The 9,403-nt window shown below is 26.1% G+C and overlaps 1 protein-coding gene across 1 annotated transcript in view; it reads left to right on the top strand.

Annotated features, from left to right (window-relative positions):
• Window positions 1-1,422: 1,422 nt before the first annotated feature.
• LOC142331365 (odorant receptor 56a-like) overlaps window positions 1,423-9,403 on the top strand; it is a 309,107-nt gene continuing 301,126 nt past the window's right edge. The window contains exon 1 of the mRNA XM_075377214.1: window positions 1,423-1,527. The gene's annotated coding sequence lies outside the window, so the exon portion shown is untranslated. The remainder of the gene's footprint in view (window positions 1,528-9,403) is intronic.

Below are 9,403 nucleotides of genomic sequence, written 5' to 3'. Positions count from 1 at the left end.
ATGGTAAAGATTTGTTCAATTCTGAGCCTTTCTTACATCGAACTTTTGATTCAATTATTGCTGACGACGAACTTGGTTGTCTTTGTAATTTTTAGTCGACTCGGAACCCACCTCGAACACGTTTTGTGGTTGATAATTAAGCTTATCTTGAGTAACGGAATGAAAATGTTGAGATTTGCACAAAAAATTCCAGTAGTTTTGCAAACTTTTATGCGTCTGTCTTTACGAATAAGATCGTTTATATGAATTTACAAAGCTTCAGTCGAAACTTCTACCGGTATTCCATTATGAAGAAAATATTTGACGATTGTTTTACGTGATTTTAAAAAGTTCGATCCACCTGTAAAAATTTGGACGATTAATACGCTTTTTATTATTTACCGTTTAAATTTCCGTGAGTGAATTTCCCCTGGTTTGTACCTACAGAAAATAAAAATCTTATCGCATCAAGCTATTCTTCCACGATACACGTTTTAAGCGGAGGCGACATTTTGACATAAAAAACAGAGGTTATAATAATGGAAATTGTTCTACAACAACTTATATTATCTATGTCAGACTGTTTCAGTTTATTATCTATTAAATTGTTTTTGGTTGTTGCCATTTGTCTCTGTAGTTATTGAACGATCTTCGTATCTCTTGAAAAGTGATAAGTGGGCTCAAAAACGCCCACATTGTCCTAAGAACTATAAGAAAAAGAGTATAAATTATACAGTTAAAAAAACTTGTTTAATGTTATTTTTTTCGTTTATCTCATACAAGCGAAAGTAGAGTTAGGTAAAAAAAATAATCAGAAAGGTATTTTAATTTTTCTTGTTTTTTTTATTTAGGTAAATTTCATTAATGTAATGAAATTACACAGGTTAACAAAATAAAGATGAAAAAAATGAAATACGATTTACCACATTGGATTTCGTATAATTATTTTGAAGAGCTTTATTAAGCTTTAAAGTAATTACTTTGTTAAAGATGTAATGTACTATCATACGTTAATGCTAAATTGTAATTTTTAATGTTAAAAGTTAATCTTACTATGAACAATTAAATTGGATTTAGGATTCTGCAGATAAAAAAAAATTACATTTAACGACCTAATATTTAACATTTTTAGAAACATTAAAAATAATTATGTATAAATTACGTGCTTTTACTTTATAATAAACTTAATTACTTTAAAATAAGCATCTAGTTTTACAAAATACCGTTTATTATTTTATTATAAATAAAACAAGTGGAAGTGTTTTTAATAAAAAATAACATGTTTTACAAATTTTCAAATATAGTCTCTGAAAAATGTTTCAATATGTTTTACTGACATATCATTACTGACATTTCCTACAATATTAAGGTTATTTATATTTAAAAACAAACTGATAAGCTGTAGAATGAATTACTGGTTCAGGATAGCTTAGTGGTAGAGCAGCAGTTAATCTAAAGAGTTCCCTCTTGTAATATAAATATTCTAACTGTTTGAGTTGAAATGTTATATCAAGTGAATATTCTTAGAATTTTTTCTCTTTTCACGAGGTAAAGTAATATTAGGTTAAAAGGCGTACTTTATATGTTTTCTTTCACTTTATTGGCGAAAGACTTTAAATACTAAATTAAAATTACTTCGGTTAGTAAAAAAGCGAGATGTTCAGTGAACATCACTGAATTAAATCATGTACTCTAAACTAATAAATCCATTTAAGTATAAATTAAACATTTTATATCGCAGCACATACAGTTTTATTGAAACTGACATTTTATTAAAGATTTTTTAAAATATTATTTACTATTTAAAATAAAAAAAAAATATTAAGAGGTCTTTTCCGTTGTCTGTCATCCAACAAGTTAAATTGTTCAGTTAGATTAATTAAATGAATTTACGTGAGCTTAATTTTTAATTTATTAATTAAAAAGCCTAAACTGGAAATACGCCGAAATAACAGTAAGAATTTGTTCGAAAACATCTACATTCGTATATCTATTATACGAATAAAATGAAATCGGTTGTCCTCGGTTATCAATCCTCCATTTATTTTGCGCATTTTTCTGGTAGAAAATCGTACTAGAATTTCGGAAAAATACTTTAAAAGTTTTTAGATTATTACTTTACATATTAAAAGATTATTAAAAAATGTATTAATAAATAAATTAGAAAAATACATTTTAAATAAAAAAAAATTGCAAACTGAAATGATTAAATACAAATTAATGAAAGCCGAAACTGAAATAATAATTTTTGAAACATTGAATATTTAACATAAATATAACAAAGTTGACAACACAGTTGTAGGAATTTACCCCGCCACGCGGTTTTTTCTGATGCACGGCTTATAAACACAACTTAAATTAAAATATTTATAATTTTATTTAAATATAATTTTTTTTGTTTATTTAATTCAATGATTCTAACCAAAGCGCACGCACATGCCGTATTTCATTTGCGCGTGTGTGGTGGTACTAGCGGCCACTTTAAGTACTTTCTTACAGTTATTCAACCGCTCACCTGTGAAGTTACAACATAGCACATGACTACAGAAGCTGTACGTCAGTGCTATCCTAGCGCTTCTTGTGGTGAGAGGGGATACTAAAGACAATATAGTACTAATTATTTAGCCACTAATTTATTTAGAACATTTTTTGGGGTAGGGATGCGATTTTGCAAAAATTTTTAATCGTTAATAAATGTGCCTAAGAAAATTAAGACCTTAATTAGGGTCTCGAAATACTGAAAATGACCTTGCTCTACAGCCCCCTTGACCTTTTTAGTTGAAAATTTAATGGCATCAATGCACCATACACAGAAGTAATCTGACCAAGTTTGGTCAAATTCGGTCGAGTAGTACTGGACATATAAGGTGATTTACAGTGCGACACGTAACACCGAACGATCATACACACGTACATACGAACATCCAGAAAATTTCCATCCGGTGATTTGGTTTTTTGGGTTATTTAGGTATCAAAAAGTAAAGATCCGGTGAAAACTGTATATGCCCAAATTGGACCGATTACCGTAGTTTCTCTTTTATAGCTGTAGCTCTGCTATAGAGCAAGGCGGGAAAGTAATATTTATTGGGTCGGCCAAAAAGCGACAATATCTTCCAAAATTGTTTGAAACACATTGCGATCATCCGTTTTTACTTTTTTCCATAAGAATTCGTATAAGTTGATGTATAAAAATTCTCTTGCTATCCCTAATTTAAATATAAATTTAACTTGATATTAAACTTTAATTTTTAACTTTAAAACTAAACAGACAATAATGAACATGAATTTGAGTTATAAATTTTGTTAATAAAATCTTTTATTTAATTGTTTTTCAAGCAATAAGTGTAATATAAACTATTGGGTGGTACCGTTCGACACATTATAAGAAGGATAACGGAGGACGACCTAATTTTTAAATGATTTGTATAATACACGTGATTTTTAAAATTATAACAACGATAGTACAGACCTAAAACCTTTAAAGGTTAACCTTTAATTTTTCAATTAAATGTTCTTGCAGATGAAAAGAAAATCTCAACATAGGAGAATGAACTGAAGAAAGAAGAGCTAAACAATCCGAAAAATTAAGAACTTCTGGAAGAAAAAGAAAGATACTACATGAAGCGATTGATATTTACGTGGTCATTCGGTCGCCCTAAAGCAAACGACCAAAGATTTGTGCCACAAACGGCTACTGAATCTCGAACAGTTTAACGACCAGTATTCCAAATAGTAAGTTTTAAGAAACTACTTTTAAGTTGAACCGCGGACAAACGCCCCTTCTCATCGGAAACGTAATACGCGTAGAATTAGCCGGATTAACCTTTCACGTTCCATCTCGCTAGCCATATTCATTATTTATGATGAAAAATCTCAGTTGTTTGGAAAATCGGAATTTTTACTATAAAATAGAAAATATTAACTTACGGTGCCATAAGGTAAGCTGTAAAATGTAAATGAAATAGACACATTAATGATGTTTTATTTAGTAGCATTAATTTCGACTTTTCTAAATGGTTCAGAAATAAGGTGCGTTACGAAAGAGAACAAAAAAATTATCTAAATTTCAAAAATGCGTTTCCTTAAGTTGTTTTGTTGCGTATCGTCTGAATGAATGATAAAAAGAGAAATTCGAAAAATAAAAATATTCTAAATTTTTATTACGTTAAAGGGAAAAAATTACCTAAACCTCCTTAAATGTTACAACTTTAAGGCATTTAAGAAAAACCATAAACATTTACCTAATAGATTTTATCGGTATAACGCTACGGGTAGAAGATGTCCAGGTTGACCTAGGAAACGATGGGGAGATCATTTTAAAAACATTTAATGAAAAGATCATTTAAAAACATTTAATTCTAATACGTGAAAAAGAAGAATATCAACGATGATATTTAATCTGTTTTTCTCTTTCCTTGTAAAAATTTATGTACATTTATTATGTCATATATCTACAGCTGTTTTGTCTGTAAGAAAGAAAGTGTTGTTAAAAGGTAATCTTTAAGCAACGAGAGAATTTAGAGTAAAATTTAATACCTTATGGCATTTTTTTTTATGTGAAAATAGTTTTATCTTAGGGAAATGTTTAAAACCGAAACACCTAGTTAAAGATATATCATACATTTTACGTATGTAAATTAATGTTGTTATAAAACCGAATGTTATATGAATATAACTTAATATGAATATATTAGAAATATCTTTTATTAGGTTTTCTTATAAAATTATACAGTTTGTATTTATTGACAGTATTTAATATACATGTAAATTGATTTCAATATTCAATTACAGTTATCATTTGAAAACTGAAAAAATAAATAGATAATATCAAAGCAATATTATTCAATTTAAATAAGTATAATATATATTTCTTGTTTAAATAGATATACGTTCGGAGTAACATACCTGAATAACTTACGTTTTATATCAAATGATTTTTATTGTAGAATATATGACAAGTAGCTTATTCTAGTACCTACTTATTATTATTATTACTATTATTATTATTTCTTTCTTAATTACATATTATTAATGAACTGTCAGTAATCGTACGGGCAAAGTTTTTTCTCTTATTTATTTCAGTTCTTTGTGTTTGAATTTTAGTAGGTAAGCCGTAATTATTTATAAAATATATTCTATACTGAAGGTTGTTTCTATTAATTCCGTTTGCTATTTATTATACTTGTATTAATTATTAATTACATTAATAATAATAATTATACTTGTAGTTATCTCTTTACAATAATTTATTCTTACTATTATGGTTCCACCGATGATTATATAACAAGTTTACTTTATATATATAATTTGCCATATTGTATTAATTTTTTTAAAATTATTTTAAACGGGTTTTCTTAATTATCAATTGATTATTGTTTGCGTGGAAAATAATTAATATTTAAAAGAATATAGAATTTTATAAATTATTTACTCCTCTCAGTTCATTCTTATTTATGGTAATTTTTTTTTTTTATCACGATAAATAATATAAGAAAGTCTATAACATTTTTTAACTTTATTACGGTCTTTTATTAGATCTATAATTCATCAATAAATATAAATATTTAGGTGTAATTTTAACAGCCACAATGAACTAAATTTAAAAGAAAAATAGGATTAAATGTAGGATGGTATAGAGCGTTACAAAATAAAAATATAAATCTGGTGTCAAAAGAAGGGCTATTTAAAACTTTCTATAGGGCTTTTTTTTGTTATAATGTACAGGTATGTGGTTTTAAGCAGGACGATAATCTAGAGAAGTTACAGCGCTTTCTTATGAAGAAAGTATTTGCACTAATTTATAATATCCCTAAATATACGCTCCTTTTTAGAGATCAGAGAGTTTTTTGCGTTGATATACGTTGAAACTTAATTTTGATTTTATATTTAAAAGTCTGAAATTGTATGAGAATCGATAATCAAAATTTATCTCATAAGAAATAATAAAGACCAATCGCTTCTGATTTGAAGGATGGTCTGTAATAGCTTTTAAGTTTGATGTCGATGTAAATTTGGCATTAGATAAAATAGCAATTTGGGTAAATGAGTGTTAAGTACAAAGAAAATCTGATTTTGAAGGCGAAAATTTCGTTCTGTCATACTCATTATAAATTGTTGAATCTGAATCCGAGGAGGGAAAATAATTATCTTATACAGATAAATAAATTCGTAAATTCCTGTAATTAAATAGATGATGAAAGCAAGGTGTGGGCAAATCGATCTTAATTGTAAGCCGAGGATCAAGGATAAAAAATGTGCGTTGTTCCTTATGTAATACAATAGAGAAACAGGATTTTTTTGTTTTATTGCTCGGTGCTCTGTCCTCGCCGAGTGGAGTCGCTGGCTAGGGTCAGTCGAGTTGTTGCGTGATTTATTTACAAACGTTTTGAACGGAAAGGACCGAGCTAAGCCGGTAGCCTATTCCAGAAATGCGTGGTATTATAGATGGAACCTAGTTTGGAAATTCAGTTACAGAAAAACTAAGTTATAGGAAAAATTATAGGGAAATAACTAAATTATAGAATTTTAACCGAGAACTATTATAATATTATATATGGTGGGCAGAAATGTTTCAACTTTTAAGTTTCATTATTGATGTCGATGTTTGACATTAAATTCTGCTTGGGTTTCGGTTGTATTAAGTTTAAGGTGGATTAACTTGAATTTATCGGGTGTAATCTCCTAATTTTTTATTCAGTCGACTCCGAGTTTAATCGTTATAATAATGAATTATGTTAAACGAAGTTACCTTTACAAAACATCATAATAATTTTTGAAATTTATTCTAATTTAATCATCTATGCATTTAATCTAATGTATTCATGTCTTTTATATTACTCATATAACCTCGTTATATATTATATTAGATAAATTCTTACTTTAAATCAACATTTAATTAGTTACCGGCTTTTATTAATTATACCATAAAAGATTACTATTTTTTAGTAGTGTATGATGTTAACTGGTTGACAATAATTCTGTTAGTTAACAGTGGATTGTTATAGGGGAATAATATTAACAATAATAAATTATTTCTCAAATTTGTTTTACATAATACAGTACCTTATTTTTTTAAAATGAATTAGATTATTTGTAATAAAATATATCCTTTTATTTTCCTGGGGAATGTAGCTAGAATAATTATATTAATCGGGAAAGTGTGGTGATCGTTTCAAAAATCATCGTATATATATATATATATTGTGTGAACAGAATTCGTGAACCCCTTCATAGATATCTATTCATTAATTATTAATTATTCGTTACATCGTTAATTTTGTACAAAAGGTTTTTTTTAAATGAATAGTTGATTACTATTTTTCATCTATTGTTTGAAAATTTTTGTGGACAGGAAAATAATAAAATATTTATACAATAAATATTTATATTATATATATATATATATATATATATATATATATATATATATATATATATATACTTATAAAAGTATAATGAATGGAACTTAAAACAAATTAGTTCTAACGAAAAAGGTTTATTAATTTTTCAATTCTTTAAATTTCGACTTTAAAAGTCGGCGACGGATGAAAAACAAACTACTTACACAAACAACTTTTATTATAAGAGTAAATAATCAAACCACTTAACTAACCACTAACCACTTGACTAATACAATTAGTCAAATATTTTATTAAAAATATTTGACTAATTGTATGTTTTTTTAATCTCCATTGATCGCTTTCCGAGAAATGTCTACGTATTTTTCATCAAAACGGACGTTTTTAATGAAAAAGATTATTTAAAATTTAATTATGATTTTTTGTTTTGTAGATAAATATTTGCCATCTCGGTCATTGAAATTAAATTTATTACTTTATTACTATTTCTAAAAGATTGTTAAAACTACTGTTTCGGCGCCATGTATATATTTATATATAATTATAAATTTTTATTAATTAAGATTAAATTTATTAAATCTCTAAGCTAGTTATTATCTTTTAATTATTAATTTATTAGTTGTATTTTCATTGATAATTTTATATTGTGTGTAGTTAACCAAGAGGGATTTTAAATTTAACTATTGATTCTAAACTTTACATGTTTTCTAGACTCAAAAATATGATTTAGTTTTTCTTAATATGATCAGCGTAGAGTTTTTTTATTTCGTTTACAGACTTGTAAATGCTCCTAAAGATATTTATTCAAAATTTTTATTTGTAATTCTTATGTAACATTTATAATTTATCTTTGCGTACTCTGTTTTATAAAACTTGTATATAAATGTAAATGCTGATTTATTGTCAACAATAAAGTTATTTTATGTAATAAGTTATTTTTTTATCAATAATAAAGTTATTGTATGTGCTCGGCATAAAATGTTTGGCTATAATAGTGTGTAGTTTTGAGGAGATTCGCTGATCATGTGATTTGGGGTATGATCTAATTTACTGAAGTTTAGGTAAATTTAACCGATTGTAAATAAGCTATGAAACAATAAAAAAAATTGTTATTCATTTTAAAAACAATCTTATAATTAGTTAAATATTAAAAAACGAGCATTATGATTTTTTTTTACATTTTTTTTTTTTTTTTTTTAATGTCAGTTATTTATGAATTTAATTTTTTATGTTTAAATTTATATTTATTTTTAATTAATGTATTCATGTCTTTTATATTACTCATATAACCTCGTTATATATTATATTAGATAAATTCTTACTTTAAATCAACATTTAATTAGTTACCGGCTTTTATTAATTATACCATAAAAGATTACTATTTTTTAGTAGTGTATGATGTTAACTGGTTGACAATAATTCTGTTAGTTAACAGTGGATTGTTATAGGGGAATAATATTAACAATAATAAATTATTTCTCAAATTTGTTTTACATAATACAGTACCTTAGAAACACATTACAAAATTAAACTACTTATACGCTCCACATAAAAAACCCGAAAAAAAAAAAACACTTTTTATGAGAAATTAAGTATCCTATTTCGTTATGACAATTACCATCAAAATTAAAATTAACAAAAAAAAGATTATAAATGAAAATAAATAATTAATTTGTGTTGACTGTACACCTTACACTATTCAATACAATCTTATTTTCTTTTATTTTGCATTAATTTTCTTCAAACATTCTATTCTATTAATCGAACAGCAATTTCTCTATATGATCTACTTCGACCAGGAGAATAATTTTGCATTTAAATAGTTTTGTTCCTACATTTCTTGATCTCTTCGGGGAGAGTAAATTATATATTTTTAATACTAAAAAGGTAAAGAAACGTTTATATAATTAAAGATTTGTTTTAAGCAGTATAAAAAGTCTTCTATCTGCATAATTTTCTTTCTTTTTTGCGTTAACTTCATTATTCAAACATCTATTACAGAAGATCCTTAAAACTTTAACATCATTTAAATATCTAAAAGGCAAAATATTTAATTTCTTAAAGAG

This window comes from Lycorma delicatula, chromosome 10 (genome assembly GCF_047948215.1).
Source record: "Lycorma delicatula isolate Av1 chromosome 10, ASM4794821v1, whole genome shotgun sequence".
Lineage (NCBI taxonomy): Eukaryota > Metazoa > Arthropoda > Insecta > Hemiptera > Fulgoridae > Lycorma > Lycorma delicatula.
The sequence above is the reverse complement of the archived record's forward strand: the minus strand, read 5'-3'. Positions and strand labels throughout refer to the sequence as shown.